The sequence below is a fragment of the Bactrocera neohumeralis genome, chromosome 4 (genome assembly GCF_024586455.1).
Source record: "Bactrocera neohumeralis isolate Rockhampton chromosome 4, APGP_CSIRO_Bneo_wtdbg2-racon-allhic-juicebox.fasta_v2, whole genome shotgun sequence".
Classification (NCBI taxonomy): Eukaryota; Metazoa; Arthropoda; class Insecta; order Diptera; family Tephritidae; genus Bactrocera; species Bactrocera neohumeralis.
In genome coordinates, this window is record NC_065921.1 from 57,383,040 (window position 1) to 57,409,512 (window position 26,473).

Below are 26,473 nucleotides of genomic sequence, written 5' to 3' on the forward strand. Positions count from 1 at the left end.
ACGGTCGGTAAATTCAGCCTCCACGAGGAAAAATCCCCAAATGGGTTGAGGCTGATCGACTTCGCCGGGGCCCGAAATATGGTTATCTGTAGTAATAGATTCCAGCACAAAAAAATTCATCAAGCTACCTGGCTGTCTCCGGATCGAAAAACTACCAACCAGATCGATCATGTTGTGATAGACGGAAGACACGTCTCCAGTGTTTTAGATGTGCGTGCGCTCCGAGGTCCTAACATCGACTCGGACCACTATCTTGTTGCAGCCAAGATTCGCACCCGCCTCTGTGCAGCAAAAAACGCTCGCCAACAAACACAAGGAAGGTTCGACGTCGAGAAGCTGCAATGACAACAGACAGCCGAACGATTTTCTACTCGGCTTGTACTCCTGCTCTCTGAGTGCACTCGTCAACAACTCGGTATAAGGGAACTGTGGGACGGAATTTCAAACCCCTTACGTACAGCTGCAACCGAAACCATTGGTTTTCGGAAAGTGCAAAAGAACAACTGGTACGACGAGGAGTGCCGCGCCGCAGCGAAGAGAAAACAGGCTGCCTACCTCGCAACGTTACGATCGACCACAACACGTGCGGGATGGGATAGATACCGAGAATTGAAGAAGGAAGCGAGACGCATCTGCAGACAGAAAAAGAAAGAGGCCGAAATGCGTGAGTATGAAGAGCTTGATAAGCTGGCCGACAGGGGTAATGCTCGAAAATTCTACGAAAAAATGCGGCGGCTTACAGAAGGTTTCAAGACCGGAGCATACTCTTGTAGAACCCCCAAAGGTGATCTAGTCACTGATGCCCAGAGCATACTTAAATTATGGAGGGAACACTTCTCCAGCCTGCTGAATGGCAGTGAACGCACAACACCAGGAGAAGGGGAACCCGACTCCCCAATCGATGACGATGGAGCAGACGTTCCATTATCCGACCATGAAGAAGTTCGAATAGCAATTGCCCGCCTGAAGAACAACAAAGCGGCAGGGGCCGACGGATTGCCGGCCGAGCTTTTCAAACACGGCGGCGAAGAACTGATAAGGAGCATGCATCAGCTTCTTTGTAAAATATGGTCGGACGAAAGCATGCCCAACGATTGGAATTTAAGTGTGCTATGCCCAATCCATAAAAAAGGAGACCCCACAATCTGCGCCAACTACCGTGGGATTAGCCTCCTCAACATCGCATATAAGGTTCTATCGAGCGTATTGTGTGAAAGATTAAAGCCCACCGTCAACAAACTGATTGGACCTTATCAGTGTGGCTTCAGACCTGGAAAATCAACAACCGACCAGATATTCACCATGCGCCAAATCTTGGAAAAGACCCGTGAAAGGAGAATCGACACACACCACCTCTTCGTCGATTTCAAAGCTGCTTTCGACAGCACGAAAAGGAGCTGCCTTTATGCCGCGATGTCTGAATTTGGTATCCCCGCAAAACTAATACGGCTGTGTAAACTGACGTTGAGCAACACCAAAAGCTCCGTCAGGATCGGGAAGGACCTCTCCGAGCCGTTCGATACCAAACGAGGTTTCAGACAAGGCGACTCCCTATCGTGCGACTTCTTCAACCTGCTTCTGGAGAAAATAGTACGAGCTGCAGAACTAAACAGAGAAGGTACCATCTTCAATAAGAGTGTACAGCTGCTGGCGTATGCCGACGATATTGATATCATCGGCCTCAACACCCGCGCCGTTAGTTCTGCTTTCTCCAGGCTGGACAAGGAAGCACAGAAAATGGGTCTGGCAGTGAACGAGGGCAAGACGAAATATCTCCTGTCATCAAACAAACAGTCGTCGCACTCGCGACTTGGCTCTCACGTCACTGTTGACAGTCATAACTTTGAAGTCGTAGATAATTTCGTCTATCTTGGAACCAGCGTAAACACCACCAACAATGTCAGCCTAGAAATCCAACGCAGGATAACTCTTGCCAACAGGTGCTACTTCGGACTGAGTAGGCAATTGAAAAGTAAAGTCCTCTCTCGACGAACAAAAACCAAACTCTATAAGTCGCTCATAATTCCCGTCCTGCTATATGGTGCAGAGGTTTGGACGTTGTCAACAACTGATGAGTCGACGTTGCGAGTTTTCGAGAGAAAAGTTCTGCGAAAGATTTATGGTCCTTTGCGCGTTAGCCACGGCGAATATCGCATTCGATGGAACGATGAGCTGTACGAGATATACGACGACATTGACATAGTTCAGCGAATTAAAAGACAGCGGCTACGCTGGCTAGTTCATGTTGTCCGAATGGACGAAAACACTCCAGCTCTGAAAGTATTCGACGCTGTACCCGCCGGGGGAAGCAGAGGAAGAGGAAGACCTCCACTCCGTTGGAAGGACCAAGTGGAGAAGGACCTGGCTACGCTTGGAATATCCAATTGGCGCCACGTAGCGAAAAGGAGAAACGACTGGCGCGCTGTTGTTAACTCGGCTATAATCGCGTAAGCGGTGTCTACGCTAATTAAGAAGAAGAAGAAGGAACAAAAATTCAGGATTCATAAACACAGTATTGGCAACCTGCGTCTCCTAATGCTCTTTCAGCTTGAATATCTCAGTAAAGACTTTATTAAAACCCGGCTTTCATACACACTGTATGCGAGCGTTGGAAATGTTTTTGCATAACTTCGTTTACATATATGTATATGGTATACGCGTTTATATGAATTACCTTTAAATACCAGTGTGAACACTATGAAATATCAACAACAAACGCACTTGCTCCTAGGACCAACAGTACTACATGATTCACGGTTATATTTTTAATTGTATATTATGCTAATTTATTTTTGGCATCTTGGCTGCGGCTATACAAGCTAAAATGTACCTCATGCATACATACTTCTACAGTTATGTAATTCGCGCCACCGCCGTCAACTTTCAGTAACGGCAACACTCATACTCATACTCGCGAAAAATAAACGGTAGTGGAAAATGTAGCGTTGCTAAGTGTGCACTCGGTCAAGCAGAGAGGGTGGAATGGAGCGGCTGCATTGCCTAGTTGGTAAGCTGATTGTAGTTAGGTGCATAGTAAAGCCAGCAGAGGGCGTAAGCGACCAGCAATAGCAGCAGGAGCACTGCAATATTGTTAGGGAAGCGCTAAGTGAATTAGCCGCTTGCCGACGGGGCCTTTTTTTATTTCATTTTGTTTTTGTTTTTAATTTGTTCATGCATTAAGCTAACTGCATTACTGTCACAGCTAGCAGAGAGCCCGTTGCAAATAAGCAGCAAGCAAGCTGACACTGAGTGACGTAAAGTATGCCCACTAATACACATGTATTTGAAATGTATAAATGTAGGTGTATATTAATGTAGGGATGGTGGAAATACAATTAATGCGGAACGTTGGAAATATCCCAGAGTGCAATTAAGATATTAACGAACTGTTTGCAAATTCTGCAAAAATGCAAAAAAAAAAAAAACATTTTCATGTAAAAATGTTGGAAAAGGTAAGTTAATATAAAAATTAAACCGAAATATGAAAATATAAAAAATATATATATATGTACCGAGTATGCATCACAAAGCCTCGAAAACCGTGCAGACGTTGTCAGCTTGAGTAAATATGGAAAAATTTAACCACCAAGATTAAGCATTAAGTTCAGTTATCACTATAATATAGCTTAAACGATCCACAATACGAGTACTGTGACTTTGCGCAAAAACTCGAGTTTACAAGCCGTTTTAGGGTTTGACATCAATTAATGGCCACAATTACGGATAATGTGAACATTTATATTTAAATCGCTTCAAAAACTTTGATTAGCATCAATTTTGAGTTACAATCAAGAGTTTAAATATCGCACTTTATGAGGGGTTCATGGAGATACCAATCCGCTTTGGAACACTATTTTGCACAACTCTTGATATAACATAGTAATCTTACCGTGCGATTCTGTACTGTGATACAGTTTGAAGTCTCTAAATTTGAGATTTTAAGTTAGAGACAATTTTTGAGACTTGAGACGGTTTTGCTATTCTGTAAGTGACAGTTACAAAATCTATTACATTTCATTATTTAGAGATGTTTTTACACTTGAATGAAAATAAATATGTCCGTAATAAATATTAAATTTTCTATAACATAGTCAAAACACAATTACACCGGTCAACAAAAAAAATATATTTTTTGGGTTTCTGTTCTCATGCTTGAATTCTGATTCTAGACACTTAAATCTTAATCTTTAGTTTTTTAAGTTTGCTTTGGGCTGATCTACATCGATAAGTATATTTGAGGTTTAATACGAGAGAGCTCATATGAGCGTAAAAGAAATACAAAAAATATTCACTTTTAGGCAGTAATTTCTTGTTATTTTACATTTATATATTATTGTTTATCACACATCTTGAATAAAAACGACTCTTGTTTCTACAAAAAAGTTTTCTAATTATAATCTATAGTGAAAATGTTAAAAAAAATTAAAAATCATCAAAAAATTGCTCTAATTTCTAAGAAAGCAAACTTTAACCGGAAAAAAAATTTTCCTTATTTTTGTCATAGGAGAAACTAAAATTTAACATGTAGATGTCAGACCCAAAAATCGTGTTGACCGGTGTTATCAATTAAAATGTTGACTTTTTTTCATAATACATATTTACGAAATTTATGTAACATTGATTTATTTTTAACCTTTTCGTGTTTGAGTTGGTTACAAAATATAAAAAACGACAATCGATTAATATCTATGATGATCTCTATTCAGTATATTCAAAATGGCAGACAAGAGTTCTTTTTAGTTTTGTTATCTGCTAACTATCAGGTCTCAAATTTGAGGCAATATTTTGAGACTAACGCTAGATACTGTTTAGTGAATAGTATCTAGTCACAAATTGAGACTTTACCTCAAAATGTCTCAAATAGAGACTAGAGACTGGTTACAGAAATCCGCTATTATATACAATAAAAATAGTTTAAAAAAGACTCAACTCTTGAAATAACATAGTAACCTTATCTAAGTATGTATATACATAAATAAAAATGAATCGCCAAAATGTATGTACGCACACAACTCAATAACGCCTGAACCAATTTGGACAATTCTTTTTCTTAAATGTTCGTTGAAGTTCAAAGATGGTTTTTACGGTGAAGAACGATGTAAAAACAGCCTTTTTCTTTTCCCCACACAAACGTTATATACATACATTCATACATACATATGTACATATATAAAAATGAATGTTTGTTTGTTAGTAACACTAAGAGAACGGTTGATGAAATTTTTAAAGGTTGTTTGTTGTGGATCGGGAAAGGTTTAGAAACAAATACCTTATACTTTTCATGAGGAGAAGTCGGAAAATTGGACAATTCCAAAAAGTAACATTTTTCATTCACATTTTTTCCAATTTTTGTTTGTTTTGTTTTTCAATATTTTGATTTGTAAATTATTTGAATCGTTCAATTGCGGTCGCTTGCTTTATTCAGTGAAAACTTTATGTGTGTTTCAGACGAAGTGATCAATTACTGATTGAAATTTGTTACGAAGCCACGAAGAGGTCGCGCTAATATTTGTCGGCGTTCTTTTTGCCATCAACGTATGGCAGCCCAAAGAAAGGCAAGAAGTACTCCCAAAATGCGATGACATACGTGCGGAATTATGGATCGCGGTCAATCAGCTAGATTGTAACGATATCACAGCACGACTTTTTAAACAATAGCTGCGATGTTTGACGGTCTTTATCTTGAAGCAACCTATGGTATATATGGTGCTGTTAGATGCTGAATGTATTCTGTTGAGTAGCAAAAAAGAGGTTTGCCGCACGCACACATTCTTCTTTGGATGCGGATGGTGATTACACCAGATCAAATTGATGAAATCATTTCAGCGGAAATTCCTGATTCAGAGATAGATCCAGAATTATACGAAGTGGTGGAAACCAATATGGTTCATGGACTTTGGGAACCTTACAATCCTACTTTGGTTTGTATGTCTGACAATAAATGCACGAAACACTACTCATGTGCTTTTCTTTCGGAAACGGAAATGGGAAATGATGGATATTCACTGTATCGGCGTCGCCCACCAGACGACAATGGCAGAACATTTAGCATTTAGAGGCGTGAATATCGACGTTAACAACACATCGAAGTTGAAAACATATGGATCGTACCATATTCGCCACTTTTGCCTAATTCACATTCAAAACTCATGTCAATGTTGAACATTGTAGATTGGTGAAATCGATCAAATACGTTTGCAAGTACGTCACCAAAGAAAGCAACATAGCGGTTATTGGCCTTGAACAATATGAGATCAGCAGTATCAAATGGGTCGATATGTGAACCGCAATAAAGCGCTTTGTAGGATTTTTCCTTTGGCAATTCATGAAAGTTTTCCGACTGTTGTGCGTCTCGCGGTTCAACTTCATTTAAGTCATTGCGTATTATGAATGGTACAGTGTGTGCAACTTTTTGAGAAGCATGCCAGCAGTTGCGTTTGCTGGAACATGTTAATCACTGGAAACAGACGAAGGACAATGCAATAGTTACTTCGCATGCCACTGAAGTTCGCATAGTTTTCGCGAAGATCATTTCGACATATCAGCCTTCAAATTCGCGTTAATTATGGAATACGAAAAAATGACATTGCCGATGACATTTTACATTGTATTCGCTAAGAATTGGAAATGGGCAAATTTCGGTTGATACTTCCAGTGGTTTGATATCAATTTCATATCCCTTTTGTCAATTCACTTCAACGGAAGATGAACTCATCAGGAATGTTTATCCGCACATTGGCAAAATTATCGTAGCTGCAATTGCTTGAGTGCACGCGCAATTTTAGTTGCCCAAAATACCGATGTTAATGACTAAAACTGGAAGATTCAAAGTCAAATTTCGGGAGGTTTGCGCTCATATAAATCGATCGATCGTTTTGACAAGAAAGACGAAACCGTAAATTATCCAGTGGAATTTCCAAATTCTTTGGAGAGCCTTGGTATGCCCCAGCATCATTTGCGTCTCAAAGTTGGATCTGTCATTATTATGTTTCACAATCTTCATGCGCCGAAACTGTGTAATGGAACCCGACTGATTATGACGCAGTTATCGAATACAAGGGACAGCCATTTCATTTCAAACGTATTCTATTTCCAGGGAAAATTGGCCAGATATACATACATATGTGGCGTGCTGACGAGATGGAAACCCATCTTCTTTGTATATTTACGCACCAGAAGAGAAATTAAAAAAATTATGTTTATTAAGCTGCGCTACATTAAAAAAATGTACAAAAATCGAAAATAAATCATTTTCGACACAATATAATTTAAACTTTTTTTCATTTCAAAGCATATAATTTCACGCAGGACAACGGCTGCGGGGTCAGCTAGTATATAATAAAAATAGTTTTAAAAAACTAAAAAACACGCTTTCAAAGCATATCAAGCTAAAAAGTGAAAGATAATTCTTTGTATAAACTAACAATAATAATGAAAAAAAATTCCTGCATTCTGTGAAAATAGCGTGAAATGCTCGATATATGAAAAATATGTCACAAGGCACACCACGCTTTTCTCACAATAATGCACGAATTTTTCCATCATTATTATTGTTAGTTATACAAAGAATTATTTTTCACTTTTTAGTTTGATATGCTTAAAAAGCGTGTTTTTTTCGTTTTTTAAACTATATTTATTTTTAATTTTTAGTTTGATGTGCGAAACCCCAAACTTGTCAAAAGCAGTTCAGATATTATATTAGGTAGGTAGAATAATTCTTTCTGTATTTTAAATTTTTACAAATTCTAATTTTCCGCGGGAACCAAAAAAGTAACGGTACAAACTTGGCTTAATCCATTTCCATTGCTCTTGACTAGCACTTACAATTCAAGTGGTCGACCCGGAAAGTAAGAAAACTAGGTAGTTGCGTTGTATCATTTTCCATTTTTTCAGCGTCAAAGAAATAGTTGCGCAGAAAGCAAGACCAACCAGTAGATTGACATCCAGATGTGTTCTCAACTAATGCATTAGAACGAATTTACACAATCCACCCTAAAAACGACGATTATTTTTGCCTTCGGTTGCTATTGATTAATGTACGCAGTTCAAGTTTATTTGAGTCATTACGTACTGTGAATGGTACAGTGTGTGCAAGTTTTGGAGAAGTAAGCCAGCAATTAAAATTACTGGAACATGTTAATCTCTGGAATGAAAATGAAGTTCGCACACTTTTCGCGATAAACATTTCGGCATATCAGCCTTCAAATCCGCGTCAATTATGGGATACGAACAGAAATGACATTGCCGAAGACATTTTTCATCGTCTTCGCTAAAAATTGGAAATTGGTCAATTCCGGTTGATACTTCCGGTGGTATGATATCAATTCCATCTGCCGTCAATCAATCAATTCACGAAAGATGAACTCATCACGAATGTTCGGACATTGGACAAATTATCGTAACTACGATTCCTTAAGTGCACGCGCAATGTTAGCTGCCAAAAATACCGATGTTGTTGACTTAAACTGGAAGATTCAAAGTCAAATTCCGGGAGACTTGCGCTCATACAAATCGATCGATAGTCTTGACAATCTTGACAATTTCTAATACTTTGGACAGCCTTGGTATGCCACCGCATCATTTGCGTCTCAAAGTTCGATCTGTTGTAATTATGTTCGGCAACCTACGCTATCGAATACAAGTTGGCAGAATGTTTGATTCTAAGAATTTCTTTGAGTTCTAACGATTTGCCATTTCGGTTCAAACGTATTCCGTTTCCAGTGAAAATTGCATTTGAGATGATAATCAACAGGACACAAGGATAGTCGCTAGAAGAGTGTGGCATAAATTTGGAAATGCTATGTGTGCACCAGAACAGAAACCAAAAAATTTTGTTTATCAAGCTGCGCTAATTTAAAAACATTGTAGAAAAATCGCAAATAAATATAAATTCAACTTTCTTTCATTTCAAAACACATAATTTCACGCAGGACAACGGCTGCGGGGTCAGCTAGTATATTATACAAATATTTTTCTCTTTCTTTCAATAGTCGCTTAATAACAAATAACTCATAGAACGCCAAATCTATCTATATACTTACCACAAGTAGGTATAAATATTTCTGCAGCGAAGGGGAGTGAATAAAATATTGGACTGATTGAATGATTTTCAATGAGGTAAGACCGGCTAGAATAATATATTTTACTTTAGTTAAAATTCTTTTAATAAGAGATAACTCTTTAGTATATTCCCGTGGTAACACACTGAGTCTTGATCAGACATGTTGGAAAATATATAAAGGATAATTTGTCAAATAAATTCCTCAAACGTAAGCATTTCTGTTTTAGACAGTAATCCCAAAGATGACATTTAGACTTTACAGGCGATCCGAGGAAGGTGTCGGAGCCAAAATCTACACAGAACACGTCCATACCTAAACCACTTGCATACCTGCCTATTTAATTTAATTTTCTAATGTTGTTGTAATCATAGCTCATTTCATGTAATTAATCTACCTAACTTTCCACATAATTGCATCACGATCCCTGTAAAGTCTTCTCATTACCTGGCCATCAAAAGTGAATTCGTAAAATCGAAAACAACTAATGAAATCGAAATGACTCAGCATCCGCAATTATTACGAATGTACTTTTGCGTAGTCAATAATAACACAAGAATGTGACTGAATATAAATCCGATTTTTACAAATGAGCTGAGTGGCTTACTGAATGGTAACTTACCGTACTCCGGGTCGAGCTGACAACATTAGGCTTTTCCTGCGTGTGTGCGCGTCATCTGTTCCACATATTCATATGTTTTAGTAACAGTAGTGACGAAAGTGACTCACATGTATTTGTATGTTGGCGCAACATGTTGCAAAATAGTAATTTAGATAACCAGATTCGGTAAACTGATACGACAGCCCGAAGATAGGTCTGGACAAGTGAACACATGTGGTCAATCATATTGTGCGTGTCTGTTTGTCGAAATGACTGAGTCAATGACCATGCTGACATTCGCTGAAAGGATTACTAAAGCAAATAAAAGAATGAAACAGAGCTTGGAAAAATATACGGTGAAAGATAAGAACAGCAGTCACATATTTGAGACTAGGTTATAAAACAATATTTCTAAATACTGCTTTCACCTATTGCATCAACGCTTGATTAATCCTTTCAGCCTGCATTTTTAAACTGTTCTATTTCTATGTATACTTACCTTAAACTAATCAAGATAGATGTGTACATATAGATACATCACTTTGGTCAAAAAATATTAACACTTTTTAATTTAAATTTCTCGCGAAAAGCCATTCGACGAAATATTTTTTTCTAAGTTTCCGAATTGTATAAGTGCACTCGGCGATTTTTCGATAAAATTTCAACCAATATCCAACCGTAACAATGGTATTAGCCTGGCTATTTACCGCTCCGGGAAACCGTTTTGAGTCAGTTGAAGATATTAAACGTAAGTTGCTACGGAAAAAGTGCATATCTCACAAACTTTCATTCTATATAATTCAAAATTACTGAGAAAAAATCCTTTCAATAATCCTCAAACGGCGCGAAAAACAGGAAAGTCATACAACGGTTATGTTGAAACTCATAATTTAATTAGACATTCAAGATGGTACTGATGCCCTAGGGAGTAACCGGTATAAAACCATATACATTGGTCAATGTATCTTAATGCAATTTAGAGAGAAGCTTTTTCCTGTAGAATACCGAACATTTCGTTCATTGTGTAAGATGTTTTGGTAAAATTAGGTGAAGATAAAATACTAGAGATACTATGGCTTAGTGCCGAAAATATGGTGCTCACCTTCAGCTTACATAACAATTACTACAAAAAGTTTGTTTATTTTAAGCAGATTCTTTGCCGAATATGTCAATGTGTGATCAAATGCGTGGAAACATGTTTTCTAGTACACCTGAGTAATGGCAGACCTTCCCCTAGACCCAATAAAATTTTGAACTCTTTGCATTAGTCAAAATGTAAGACATGGAATAAAGTTAACGCGTTTTTCTAAATCTAATGAGGTTTAACGCTAAATATCCTTAATATAATTATTTCTGATCTCAAATATTGCCTTTTAAGATTGGGTTTACATCACATAATTTCCGTTTCGTTGAATTATGTTGATTTAAATATAAATAATTCAGACACGAATATAATATATAAACGTGAATAAGATACCAAATCTTTTATTGTTTAAGTTTTTATGAAAAAACTGCTTTTTCGAACTAAAGGTAACCTTTTTCAAATATATTAAACAAAATTGTGACGGTTTTACAGGCGATATACATATATTTCATTTTCATAAAAAAAAATAACGAAACAAATTTCGGCTTACAAACAAAAAAATGTCCTTAGCTTACCATATATCGAAATCAGTTTTTTACTAATATACACAAACAAATACACTTAGAACATACATTTCCAGTTTGCTCCTTCTTTCCCCCATTGCTTTGACTTTCTTTCTCCTATTCACTACTTTGTAGGGCAAAATCAAAGCAGCTTCAAAGTCGATACCGTGAAAGGAAATTGAATTTAAAAAATGAGGCTGTTGGTTGTATTTCTTTATACTTTACAAAATTTAAAATTTAGTACAAATTTTACTTTGAAGTATACAGTAATAATTTGAATAACTTAAAATACCAATTTTCCATAGAATTCTCATAGAGGCTGAGAAAGTAATAAGGTAATTAAGGTATAGATATGTAATTAAGCATATGCTTTTAGAAATATTTTGGTTTATAGACGTTTTTCTAGCAAAGCAAAACCGCAAACCACTTAATATAGTATGCAAACTACATGTGATATTTGTTGTTAAATATTCAGTGATGTAAACATAATATACATAAATACATATCTATCTATATGTACAAGTATGTGCGTAAAATTTTCGACTGATACTTTTGAACTATATTTATTCTACTACAATTGCTTTAAAACATATTTCGTTTAGAAAATGTTTTTTTTAGATATGCAATGAAATTAAAGAAATTCGACGAGACTGCTTGTATAATGTTGCTTACTTCCGTCGAGCATATATGTAGTTCAGTTTTTGATATTTAGCTCCGTTCCTAAAGAAGTGTGTCTTTAATTGCTTGGTTTTAAAACAAAACTAAAATAAAAAATTTGTTTTGGCTACCCAAAGGTTTCAAAAATATGAAACGGAAACTATACTGTATTCTATATACAATGAATCGAGTAAAAAATTAACTTTATACTTTATTTCTCATTCTCGGTTTGTCTTGTGTATATAAAAAATATATTTAAACTTTGTATCTGCTATGTTGATACAAAGATAAATTTTCGTCCAAAACTATACTTTGTTTGTTTCCAATATCTGTTTTAAAGGTATACACACCAATTTAATATAAATAAGCAATTATATTTCAAATTTTTCCTTAAAACTTTTTTCGTATCTGTTTCAGACAAAAAGACTTCTGTTTAGTGAAATGCAGAGGTATTTCGATAACACAGTACAACAGCTAATCGGGGGGGGCTGGGGGTGAGAAATTCCAAATCAGGGTGATGGTACTAGGTCAGTATAGTAAAACCCTCAAAAGGTTTGGCGTTCGTATGTGTCAGTTTTTTTATGACCTTTTAATTTTTTTCCTTATCTTGATGTTTTTTCGCATAGTTGTAACATTTTGGCAAAAACGTAGTTTAACATAAGCAAAAAAAAACTGACACATACGAACGCCCTTTGTTCCACAGTGTAATTGTTGCTAACAAAAGTACTTATATGCTTTTCTGGTCTTTAGATCTTTTGATTACAACTTTTTGAGGTTAATACTCAAAATTTCGTAAATTCTATAACCTAAGAACTATAATATATATAATATAGTTGTAATAACAGTTTAAGAACTGCTCTTGCGAAATATATGAATACTAGGCCAACTGTGTTGATAGTCGGCGTAATGGTACAACAGGGCGTGTACGTGACGAGCGGTGGCATTAGAGGTGAGTGCTGAAATGTGTGGCAGAGAGGGAGAGATATCAAAATATGCGAATGAAATCAAGAAAAGGTTAGTATTGCTACAAATAAATGCATATGAAAATTTTAGTATTTGTCAAAAATGTGAGTGAGTAGGAAACCGCAAAAAGAAATCCCTATCTTAAAAATGTGGTTCTGTGGTCATGTGCTATAAGCACACATAAGCTTAACAAACATAAACTCACCTTGCTAAATGTAAGCATATAAATTGAAAACTGACATACATATATATATTAACAATAATATGTAAGGTCGCGTGTGCAGTGTATGTTTAGTGTATTGCAAAAATATACATATATTTCATGTGCAAGTGAATTGAACACAGTGCACTACAATTACTGGCCGATATTGGATTTTTACACACAGTTATGGTAATATTCATGCCCAAATGGTTGTTATAAATGTACATATTCATAGCCAACTCCATGTAGTTTCAATCTCTTGCAAACCTGCTGCTGGCTGCTCGTCTGCGCTGAATTTTAAATTAGAATAGAAAATTGTATGTAACACCAGAAAATAGCTTAATAAAAATTTATTTATTTAATTTATGGTTTAAACCAGTTTGGCAACGAAATATTTGCAAACAAGTCGGTTGCTTTGATGTTTGCACTTGTTTATTTTATGTTTTGTTTTGCAGGTAATAAAATAATGAATGATTGGACTGAAGTTGAACTACACACTGAATTGGTATTACCGATGCTGCTTAAACCGCGGACTTTTTGGGCTTCGTGCAGAATTGTCCTTTCCCATATAATTTGGTTTCTTGCTTACAGCTAGCACATACATATATGAGAAAGAAGCTGTAATTCGACTTTGTCAAATATTGAGAGCTTACGAACTTTCTTTTAGCACTGCTTTCGATAAAAGTAGGAAGGTGGTGCATTCAAGAGTTGCTCGAAGATTCTTATTGGTTTCTACTGATTCGCAGATAGGTCAAATAATATGAATATGGTGTAGATGTGTGGAATATGATGTGGATGATGTAGATGGTGTAGTCGTGTTGAGTATGGTGTGTATGAGTGGGGTGTAGCTTGATTATATTAAGAGGGGGGTCAGGTGCTCATTTAGCCATCCCGGCCCCCCTAAACGACCGTTTAGCCTAAAAGGCGCTGCAGCTGTTGCAGCGTAGCCACAACGCTGCTCAGCCCAGTAGACCGACGAGGTGGTGGCCCAGGCTGTCGACGCCGCAAAGAGGTTCCGCTTCGCTGGGGTGCGCCACGAGCTGCGGATTGGGAGCGGGGTATGCGGCCGCGTTGGATGGGTGGCCGATTCACCTCGCGTGCCGCGCTGCGATGTAGCAGCGTGTGATGCGGCCTGTGGCATATTTGGCACAGCCCGCGTGACTCACACGCTGCAGTCACATGTGTATGTGACAGGCAGTTATGGCAATGCCCGTGGGCCTGGGCAACTTGCTGCCGTTGCACGGGTCGCATACCCCGAAATATGCCACAATGGTGCAGCCGGTGTGGGCGTCGACAGATGGGGCACCTTATCTGACGGATCTCCGAAGTCCTCGATGTGATCGGTGGTGGTCGGGTGCCACCACGAGGCGCGGTTACCGGTACTGGTGCCGGCGTTGTTGCCGGTGCGGTTGCTGGCGTGGTTGCCGGAGCAGCAGCCGATGCTGTTGCAACTACCGTTCGGGGCGCTGGTGCAGGCCCGTTGCGTGGCACATTGGTTACCGCCCGAGGTTTGTTATTTTTACGTACGGTTTGTTATTTTTATTTACGGTTTGTATTGGCGTATTTTTCGTTTTCGTATTTAATTTGGTGATTTTATTATATCGCGATATTATCGGTTCGGTTTTTTCGGGTTACGGATTCGCGGTCGTCGGTGGTTGGTAAAAAGCACAGCTTCACGAGCGGTCTGGTTAGTGTTCCGTTTTGAGTACGGAGATCCACTACCCGTATGTGACCGTCGGAGCCATAATGTAGCTGTTTTTAGTTTGAAGTCGCGTAAAGGACTGGTTGGGGATCTTGGAAACATAATACGTTGAAAATCTTGGTCGTCTTTATGTACGACTATTTGCCGATACATTTTTTCAACGTCCCCATTGAATACGTATTTGAACATACGCCAATTTAATATCAGAAGCATTAAATCTGGTTGGAGTGTGGGTCCCGTAAATAGGATATCATTTAGGGAATTCCCTGAACTAGTGGTTTTCGAGGCATTAAAAACAACTCTTACTTTTGTTGTTTTTTCGTCTGGCTTCACTATTGCGTGATGTGGCAGATAAAAGGAGTGGTATTTACCGTTGACGATTTTCTCCCCTGGGGTTACTTCCTCCATGTGATCTAAATGGAGGTATTCTTCTAACACACCATCATATTCTGATTTGAGTTCACCTTTTTAAGTAAGTTTCTTTCCATACTTAGAAACTGCTGTATTGCAGAGGTGCGAGAGTGACCTAAGGCGAGTGTGTTAGGAAATTGTTGCTTAAGTGGTAGTCGTACGACGTACCGACCGTTTTCTGATCTAGTAGTTGTGGCTTTGTAAAAATCCTCACAATACTGATCTTCAGGGGTTGTGACTGATATGGGGGGGAGTTCTTCTTAATTCCCAAAATTTTCTCAATTGTGAATTGAGGTACTCATTTGAGACTTCCTCAACTTGAGTTGTCAATGTTGTGACTGGTTCCGCAACTAGTCCACTTAGGACCCATCCGAAAATGGTATTTTGCGCCAGAAGTGTATTAGTAATTTTCTCAATACCTTCGAGTATTATCTGTGGTATGAGATCGCTGCCTAATAGAAGATCTATTTGAGCGGGTGTGTAGCAGTTTGGGTCTGCTAGCTTTAGGTGTGAAACCTTTTGCCAATACTTGCTATTTATATGATAGCTTGGTAGCATGTTGGTTAATTGCGGTAAGACAATAGCTTCTGCTTGTATGCGCTTATCCGCTTATCCGCTTTGGGGGAAAAGAGGGTAATGGGGCAGATTTTATTTGAGTTTTGAACAACCTTCCGCCCATTCCCGTGATTTCAAAGTTGGCCAGTTTTGTTGGTAACTGTAGCCTGTTTTGTGCCCAGTTCTCCTCGGTGTTCGATGGAGACAACTGCTGTGGGTAATAGTACCCTACTGTGGTTTTCGCTATGTAGCGTTTGGGTTTTCATCGCCTTTGAGCAGCATGGTGCTTCTTGGCAGTTTTCAGAATTTTTGTGGCAACTAATCCTGTTGCTCGATTTACGTTTGCATTGTTTGGGGGTGGTTATATGTAACATAGAGTGATGTCTTTTATGGCAATAAACGCAATTAAATTTGCTTTCGCAATCTTTAAGCGTATGAGCATGTGACAGACAGTTGGTACATAATTTTTTCGTTCTTACGAAATTGTTTCGATCGCTAACATTCATTTTTTTTAATTTTTCGCATGATTTTAGTTTGTGACCTCCTCTACAAAGTTCGCATGACGTTTGCTTATATTGTTCAGAAGTGAACGATTGATTTTTAAAAAAGCTTCTATTTAAATTATTGTGACTACTTGCTTGGGGTCTATTGAAGCTTCTATTGAGGTCTTTTTGAACGCTTTTCGTTCTGATTAGTTTTTTATCTACCCTTTCTGTAATTTCATATTGGGTAGTAAGAAATTCTTTCATTTGCTGCCACGTTTGGCACTTTCTTCGCGATGAGAGCGATTGCTCCCACAAAAGTAACGATTTTTCTGGTAATGCAGCTGTGCATATATTTACCAGAATGGGGTCCCAATTATCTGTGGGAATGTTCTGTGTCGATAAAACCGACAAACAATTTGAAACCGTGGATTGAAGCTTTATGAATTCTTCACTGGTTTCTTTCTGAATTTTTAGTAAATTCAGTAGTATCGTTACTTGCTTGTCGACCAATATTCTCTCGTTTTCGTAACGTGCTTTAAGAGCTTCCCAAGCAAAATTGAAATTTTCGTCATTGAGAGCGAACTACTGGACTATTACGCCTGCCTGACCTTTGGTTTTGTATCTGAGGTGATACAATTTCTGCGCTTTTGATAATTTAGGATGGTTTATGTACACAGCTGTAAACATGTCCCGGAAGGACGGCCACTGTTCATAACCAAAATATATCTGTGTGAAACTTTAAGGTGAATGCCTGAAGCCTCTTGGGCTTGTCTTTGTGCAGCTCTACCCTCGGTTGTGGAGTAGGTGCAATTGCTCTTAAAAGCTTTAGTTGATCAGAAATCATTGCTTTTTTGTCTTCGAACTGATCTAGGCAGTGCTCATACTTGGTGTATGCCGAGGATTTAAAATTTTCGGGTAGATCTGAATCGTCAGATTCTACGATTGCGTCATACGCCGCTTGGAGACGTGTCCAGAAATTGTCTAAATTATCTTTTTTTGATTTCTAAGACCGATTCAGAATTGTCTTGAATCGGTGAAGATGAAAATCGAAACTGTCACTCTCAGCAATGAATTTTGTATAAGAAATATCTTTACCCCTCTTTAGTTTTGTAGCACCTTGCTTTGAGCGTATAGCTTCAGCCGGTGTACACGGACTTTTTTCGTCTGAAATCATTTTTGGAACTTTTAGCAACTGAGTTGTTTTAGATTCCTTTGAGTCTGAGCTCATTTAAAATATGTATAGAATAAATCAAAAGGTCTTAGTGCAAACTAGACTTGTAGATGTTTAGTAAAAATTTCGTATATGAATTGTTGAATAGAAGACTCTTTTGTGTGTAAGAGTTTCCAAAAAAAAATCAATAAAATCAATGGCCTTTTAGTAAACCGAGATTTCAAAAATATTTTCGTATATATGTATATGTATTTATTTGATTTGACGAGAACTCTTTTATGTAAATAAGAGTTTTGAACGAAATTGATATAAAAATCAAGCTTTACGTATTTGATAATATATGTAATCGCGTACTCTTTTAAGTTAATAAGAGTTTTCAAATGAAATAAATACCTACTTAATCGCTTAAATTTGATTTAATTATTTATTAACGACCGGAAATATTTTATGTATTTGGATTTTCTATGTATTTTTCTTTTATGTATGCTTTATGTTCAAATGTCCAATAGGATATACCTATAGGTGGATATTTTATTTGTTATGTGCTAATGAGCGCTCGTTGTAGAGATCAATGCACTTTGTACATATGCATGTATGTACATACATATGTATTACGCTTTAGGTTTTTTACACAATCCTGCTCGTTTTTGTTGATCAAAAATCAAGGGGTATTGCGGGAATATGCCAATGTGGACTTTGAATATAGTTTATACGCATTCCTGCTTGGTTTGGTTAGACGAAAACCAAGGGGTATCGCGGAGCATATGCCAATGTGGACTTTGAAGCAATTAGCGTAACTACATACGTGACAATACACTTTTGTACAAATGTTATATGTTACAAAAATCCTTTTTGTTATATGTATTTATTGTTATACTTTGTACCCAATGTCGATTGGGTATTTCTTCCAGTATATTATATATTGAATATACTTATATGCGCCCGTATGTATATATATGTATGTATATATGCGTATATGTGTAAATATGTTCGCGGTACGAATGAACCACGAAAGAGAATTAAACGACCGTAGGTAATTTTCGTAAGTTCACTTGTTAGTAAGTATATAATTTGTATAACTGCGCCGCTTATACATAAGTATGTATATGTGTACGCAGTGAGACGAGGCCGCGAAAAGAAAATATAATGATATTCTGACTTTAGAATATATGTATGTATATGCTAAATGTATATATTTTGAAATAAATATATGCGGATATGATTTCAGTAGTAGATGAGCCAGTTATAGGTTTTTTGGAATATACGTGAATTATGTGTACATATGTATGTATGGTATAAAATTTAATTCGCAAATACGCTCTTGTTTGTTGTTTTTTCTTTTTTCTGTGCTTGCCGTAGCTTACTTTAAGCAATCCTGCTTATACTTGATTAAGTATAAGGGGCTGGAAATTTCGCAAATTTAAGTACTTGAATTTTTATATATTTTTTCTCTGGGTAGTTTTGTGTTATAACACAACGGTAAGCATTTACCGGCAATCACTAATCTGTTATATACAATACCAAACTGCTTTGTTAGCGGTTTTCGGTTTTTACCGGAAAATAAACCGAACTCCGAAAACAGTTTGGTAACGGTTTTCACTTATTTTTCGACCTGAATTTTGGTCTGAACCGTAAATTTAAGTTTTAGATACTAAACCATACATATGCATATGAAAGTGATATATAAAATTGAAAGGAACGATACAACTCACTTTGGTTTCCGCCAGGGGCTTTTGGGGATAATATGAGAGTATGTGTATGTGCCTGTGCTCTTGCCTGTGCTTGTGCTTGTGCCTGTGCGTCTTTCTCCAATCTTTGTGTTGATGGTGTTGTTGGGTTTTCCTTGTTCCTCTTTTGTTTCGATTTGGTTTTGTTTTCACCGCACTGTGAAATTTGTTTGTTATGTCAACCTTTAGTTTGCGCGCCACACTTTGTCACCTCACTCTTTGTTTTTTTGTTTTTTGTTTCACCTTACATACATGTGTATATGTATGTATTATATATGTATTTTATGTTTAGCACCGCACTTTTGTTCAATTTTTTAACACTTGGTTTGCCCACAGGTATTCACTTTTTTAACATATACAATATACGTATGTACATATGTATATTAGATTTTGTATATATATATTTTTTTTTCTTTGTTATCACCGTACTTACGTTGTTTGTAAATTTTTTCACACAGGTTGTTCCCTTTTTTCCATTTTTTTTTTCCTCACCACCGCTTTCCTCTTTTTTCCAATTTTTGTCCACAGTTTTTCACTTTTGGTTTTTAATTTTTAATTGGTTGATTTTATTACCGCGTCACCGCGTTACCGTGATTACTGATTTTTTTTTTTTTTTTTGTTGTCTCCACTGGTGCCGTCCGGAACGGCTCGAAGGACCATGTATATTTTTCCGATAAAGCAAACACTACCGGCACTCACCTTGGAAATTTGAAGGAACCTTTTTTTAAAAATTAAAGTGGAAGCGGATGAACGTATGCATATGCGCACCAGAGAGCTGCAACGGGTATATCATTTTCGTGCACACTCGAATGTCCATTCTGATTTTGTTTGATCAAACTTTTCAGTATGAATACATGTATTGATCGCTAGGAGATATGTTCAAAACGAACGAGCCTTTCGCGACACTCGAACCACAAGCATATCTGTTTGTTTTAATAGAGTGCCGAGTTGACACTCGTTTGTGAACGAGCTGAAACTCTAACCCGATCGTATTGAATGTGATCGAGTTACACACGAGTGTGCACAAAATTTGACAATATGTATGTGTGTAATAGGCAGTCATGCTATTATTGCGTAGTGATTGTCAACGGTTAGTGGTTTTGTTTACTTTTTATAATTCATAATGACAACAATAGAAAATTCGGTTTGTGAGAACATTTCCAATGGCACCTACACCTTGCCTGGTAGGCGCAAAGGCCGAAGTTTCGTCTGGAACGTTCTGTCGGAAATATTAAAGCCAGATGAAACTGTAGTAGAAGGTTTCGTGTACTGTCGCTCTTGTTTAAAAGTGTTAAAATATTGCAAAGGTCAGACATCTAATCTGGTTCGTCACCCATGCTGTATGAAAATAAAAGAGGGTCAACAGTTAAAAACTGTCACAGCGTCAGATAAAAACGAGGCCATTGAAAGATGTACATCGTGGATTATTGAAGACTGCCGGCCATTTTCGGCAGTGCAAGGTTCTGGCTTCTCGAAACTGGTAAAATTCTTTATTAAGATCGGTGCAACTTATGGCGAGAACGTTGATGTAGAAAATTTGCTACCTAACGCAACAACAATTTCCCGCAAAGTCCAAAAGTACGCAAGTGAAAAAAAAAAAGAACTTAAAGATGAAATAAATAGCATTGTGACCAGCGGTGGAGCTTCAGCTACAATCGACATGTGGACGGACAACTACGTAAAGCGGAACTTCTTAGGCGTCACCTTCCACTACCAAAAAGACCTAAAATTTTATGATATGGTGCTGGGTATAAAGTCCGTGGATTTTCAGAGATCTACGGGTGATTATATCTTTAAGAAGCTTCATGATTTGTTTAAGGAATATGGAGTTCAGAATATGGACACAGTTAAATTTACTACTGACAAGGGAAGTAATATGTTAAAAGCATTGCAAAAAAATATACGCATAAACTGCAGCAGCCATCTATTTTCCAATGTTTTGGATAAGTCGTTCGCGGACACAAAAGAGCTGACAGATGTCTTAGAGTCTTGCAAAAAAATTGTAAAATATTTTAAAAAGGCAAATTTACAGCATTTACTACCCACTTCATTGAAAGCCCAATGTCCAACTCGGTGGAATTCCCACTACGGAATGATTAAATCCATAATTGACAATTGGTTTGAAATTAACAACGTTCTAATTGATAACGGAGAAAGCCAACGATTGCTACACGTTAATATACCGATTTTAAAAGTCTTGTTTGAATTGTGCAAGGATTTTGAAACTGTGTTCAAGAAATTACAACTTTGTAGTTCTCCATCGATGTGTTATGTTTTTCCATCTATTTTAAAAATAAAAAATATTTGTGAACCGCCAATTGCCAATTTAAGTATATGGCATAAAGCTGCATGCTTTTTGTACCCGCCTGCTATAAACATGCAGCCAGATGACTTACATTGTATAAAGAATTTTTGCATTTCTCAAATTCAATATAATACACTAACTTCTACACAATCATCGTCTGTGTTATTGACGGAAAACGACTCCGTAAGCCCAACCACTCCCGTTTCTGCTTCGACATCACGTTTTTCTTTTAATGAAAGTGACTTAGAACAAAGTCATTCAAGTTTCCCAGCTACGAATTCCAATAAAAGCAATGATGCATTCTTTTTCTCAAATTTGCTTAAGCCATCTGTCTCAAATACCACAGAAAACCCTGAAGACGAAGTAGAAAGATATAGCAAGGAAGTAGTTGAGATCACTGAAGCTTTCAATTTGATGGAGTGGTGGCAAATAAATCAGGAGAAATACCCTCTTCTTTAGCTGGCAACATAATATCAGAAAAAAGAAATAGACTGGGACCCGGATCGGTAGACAGCTTGTTGTTCTTAAATTCGTACTATAAAAACTATACTGATTAAAAATTATAAAACTTAACACGATCTCATATGTTTTTTAACTAATAATATAATGTATTTCTATTATTTATTATTTTTTTCTTAAAATTTATGTTTTAAAAAAATCAAAATATTTAAGAAATATTTAAGTGCAATGAAATGTCTGTTTTTTATTTATAATGTGTTAATTAATAAATGAAATAAGTTTTGAATGAATTCTATTCTTTAATTGAATTATTATTATTTAATATGTAATATGTACATACATACGTCTAATTCAACAAACGAAGCTAAGACAGAACGCGACATCCCGACGCCAACAAACATATGTACATACATATGTGTGTACGTATGTTTATCTATTATTCTTTGGTCTTCGAGTGCCACTCGAGTGTGTTGATCACAATCAACACGTGCACGACACACCCGAAAATATAACATACACAAAATCCGAGTTTGCTGCTTGAACCCGAGGCTGCTCTCTGGTGGACACTCGCTTGTGATCGTTTTGAAGAGAGTATGAACACACAGAAAGCAGCTGCCGGGTGTGCCACTCGATCGAACCCATTGCTGCCGAGTGTGGTGCTCGCTCGTGCTCGATTTTTAATGAGGGTGATCGAACAGGTTCGAACACACCCAATGCAGCTCTCTGATGCGCACGGACCGAAAACCAAAGAGAGGTTGGCGCCGTCCGCCAGTCCCTTTTGTTACTTGTGTTTGGTGTCCTCATGTGTGGTGTGAAAGGTGTGGTGTAGATGATGATGAAATGATGACGTGTTGAATATGAGGTGTGGATGTGAATATGGTGTAGATGTGTGGAATATGATGTGGATGATGTAGATGGTGTAGTCGTGTTGAGTATGGTGTGTATGAGTGGGGTGTAGCTTGATTATATTAGGAGGGGGTCAGGTGCTCATTTAGCCACGGGGAGTGGTTAATGGTTAAAATGTGATTGTTGGTCAAATAATAGGTCATAAGCGTAGAATCGAATATTGCATTCTGAGCAGTTTTTGGTCGTCAGTCAATTTGTGCGGAACAAACCGTGCACACACCTTTCGTAAGACAAAATGTTCGGTCGAAATGCGATAAATCGATGTTTTGGAGATGTTCAATTCCATTTCCATGAATTTCAATGATTCAATGATTTCGGCTGATTTTTGATGAGCTCACGCACAGTTTCGATGGAATTTCCGGTGATCACGCATTTTTTTTTTGCCCACATGTTGATCATCATTTATGTCCTTACGACCACTTTGAAAACGTTGAAACCACTCATGCACTCTTATACGGGATAGCCAATCATGGTCATAAAGTTGTTTCATCAATTGAAACGTTTCGGCAAAAGTTTTAACAATTTTAAAACAAAATTTAATGTTGGAGATAATATAATTTAGTTTGCTTATGCTTCCTAAAAACATGAAAAAACAAACTTGAAGAAAATTCCATACGAACGAAAAAGTGGCCACGAGGGTATGTCTTGCATGTATTATCATTATGCCTCGCCCTAAGTCATTTCACTTCACATTTGGAGTCGTATCTCTGTCGTTTTTTCCGTTACATAGTTTTTGAGACAGAAAGAACGAGAAATATATAACATTTGAGAAACAGTTGGAGTGAAGGAGAAATGGAATGTTATTCTGTTGTGACTCTCCACCTAAGTTGCAGGCGTCTTTGATATTCTAACTTTGGATGCAGTAGAAGTCCCTTTCAGAAGGTTAAACCCCTAATTAGTCACTTTATCATAGATTTGTAGCGTTTCAGGAATGAAAGTCCAGTTTTTTACTGAAAGGTTTCAGAAGGGTTTTTTCTGCAAATTTATATTCCACGCCACTTCGTAAGGTTTTTTATTCAATTTATGTGTAATAACTAAACTAGTGATGCAGAAATACAGTAAATATAGAAATTATGAAATTAAACTATTTTCTTTAATTCACCATTAATTGAAAATAAATGATGATTTGTTATGATTTTAAATTACTTCTGCACAGCGTTTGAAAAACTACGCTACAATCGTAGCATTTCATTTTACTCTTGCTACCGCTCTCACTTTGTCGGGAGCCGCAGCATAGCTTTAGCATAACAATGTAAAGTATGTGCTCTACTCTGCTCCGAGTTTTGTTAGGTAAAAAACTATGTATAGCTGGAGCGGGAGCAAAAAATTAAATTCTGCGCTATGCTCTGGCGTAGCGGTAGCAAAAAATTGGGAGTGGTAGCACAGCAGAGCAAATGAAAATTTTCATGTGCTACAGCTCCCGAATGTGTTTGTTGTTTTTTTTTCTTTTTTGCTATTTTCTTGCATTTACAAGTATGGTACAAGTTGGTATATAAAAGAAAGTCGTTTATAACTCAAGAACGGCTGAACCGATTTGGCTTAAAATTGGTGGGGAGGTAGTTTAGAAGCAGGGTAAGGACATAGGATACATTTTATCTCTTTATGCTAAAATTCAATACAGCTCATAAATACAAAAATTATATTTCAAATCATAAGCATTTGTTCAAAATTTATGTAAGAATCATTTGAAAATTTTAGTAATTCAAAAATAGAAAGAAATAAGTAAAAATTTTCATTTCCAAACATGCTTAGCATATGGGTTGTACTGATTTTGCTTCTTAACCAGGTAGTTTTTTTTAAGACGAGCCCGTCCGATATATTTAATATCACAACAAAAAATGGCATTGACATTTTAGTCGTCAAGGCATTGCGGCTACTTTACTAGATTATTGGTCAAGGACGCAAATGCATTCATATCAAACCAAACGCGATATCTAACGTAAAGATAAAGCGGAATAATTGGAGTGTTGATAAAAAGGTTTATTATAATTTTAGATATACAGAAATCTTTTCGATTCTTTGCAATATACATTGAAGTATGTATATGCGTAAAATTTCAAACTGATTCTTCCTAAAAAATTATAAAATTACTAAATATTGGGAATGGTAGAATAGAACTGCAAATACACAGTGCAATGGATTAACACATTCGCGTAAATTGCGGGAATTCCCGTCATTCATGTTTCCTTCAATAAAACAATTGCGGAAATTCCCGCGCTATATTCCCGCAATTTCTTCCGCACATATAACAATGCCATAAAATACCTCTGATCTGTAGGAATTTAAAGATAAAAATCAGGATTGTAGTGTATTTTCTACGAAAAATTTTTACATGCCTCGGTCCAGTTCTTAATGTAAATATTTAGGGCTAAAATTTTCGGGGAATTTTCTTTTGGGGTATTTCCAAGGAAATTTCGTGACGGGACTGAAAAAAATTAATAGTTAAAAAAAAACACTCTAATGTATATAAAAAGGGGGAAAGTATATGTATGTACATAGTTAAAATTAATTTCGAAAATTCATAGTAATAGAAGAGAATACATTTGAAATAGATGATGTTTTTGTAATACATTGGTAAATATTTTACATAATAAAAAAAAATTATAATTTATTCAATTATTATCTAATTCACTTTATTAATATATTTCTTAAAATATTTGATTTTAGATTTATAAAGGCACTTGACGCAACAAGTGCCAAAATGATTTGCATAACATTGTTTTGTTTGAATTATTCAATTAATTAAAATATTATGACAGAAAATAGCAAAAAAAAAACAACAAACTCATGCGGGAGCTGTAGCACATTAAAATTTTCATTAGCTCGGCTGTGCTACCGCTCCCAATTTTTTGCTACCGCTACGCCAGAGCATAGCGCAGAATTTAACTTTTTGCTCCCGCTCCAGATATAGTTTTTTACCTAACAAAACTCGGAGCAGAGTAGAGTACATACTTTACATTGTTATGCTAAGGCTTTGCTGTGGCTCCCGACAAAGTGAGAGCGGTAGCGATAGCATATCAATAATTTTAGAAATTTTGCTGCTACGGAGTAGTAAATGAGGTCCCTGCTTCTGCATGTTAGAAATATTTTTTGTTCGCAACCAGAAAATCAGCTGCCTTAATTAAAATTATGAAGTGAAATACTAATAAACACATTTTAACGATATTCAGCATAAAAAAGGATAAAATAAAATGTAAAAAATATTTTCACATACATATATGAATAGAAATCAATGCAATTGTGAAATTCTTAATGCCTTTCCGCGGATATACATATATAAGAGCTCAAATATTTATGTTTATTTTTATTTCGGAGGTATTTTCAGTCTAAATTTAATAAATTTGCAAATTATTTTGTAACTTTTACTACATCGTGTAGATATTTATTTTTCGAAGTAGTTCGCATACTATCTTGCTTACTTTCAGGCCCACACACTGCAAGTTTTTCATATAACTATGTTTTCCTTTCACCTGTTAATTTCTTCTAAATATTTACACATTTAACATTCAAAAACCAAAACACACACACGCACACACGTCCATTCAAACGAAGCTGTTATATTGTTGAAGCTGCTTATTTTTTCCAATATGGCTTGAATAAATTGGCAATTGATTGGAATTAAG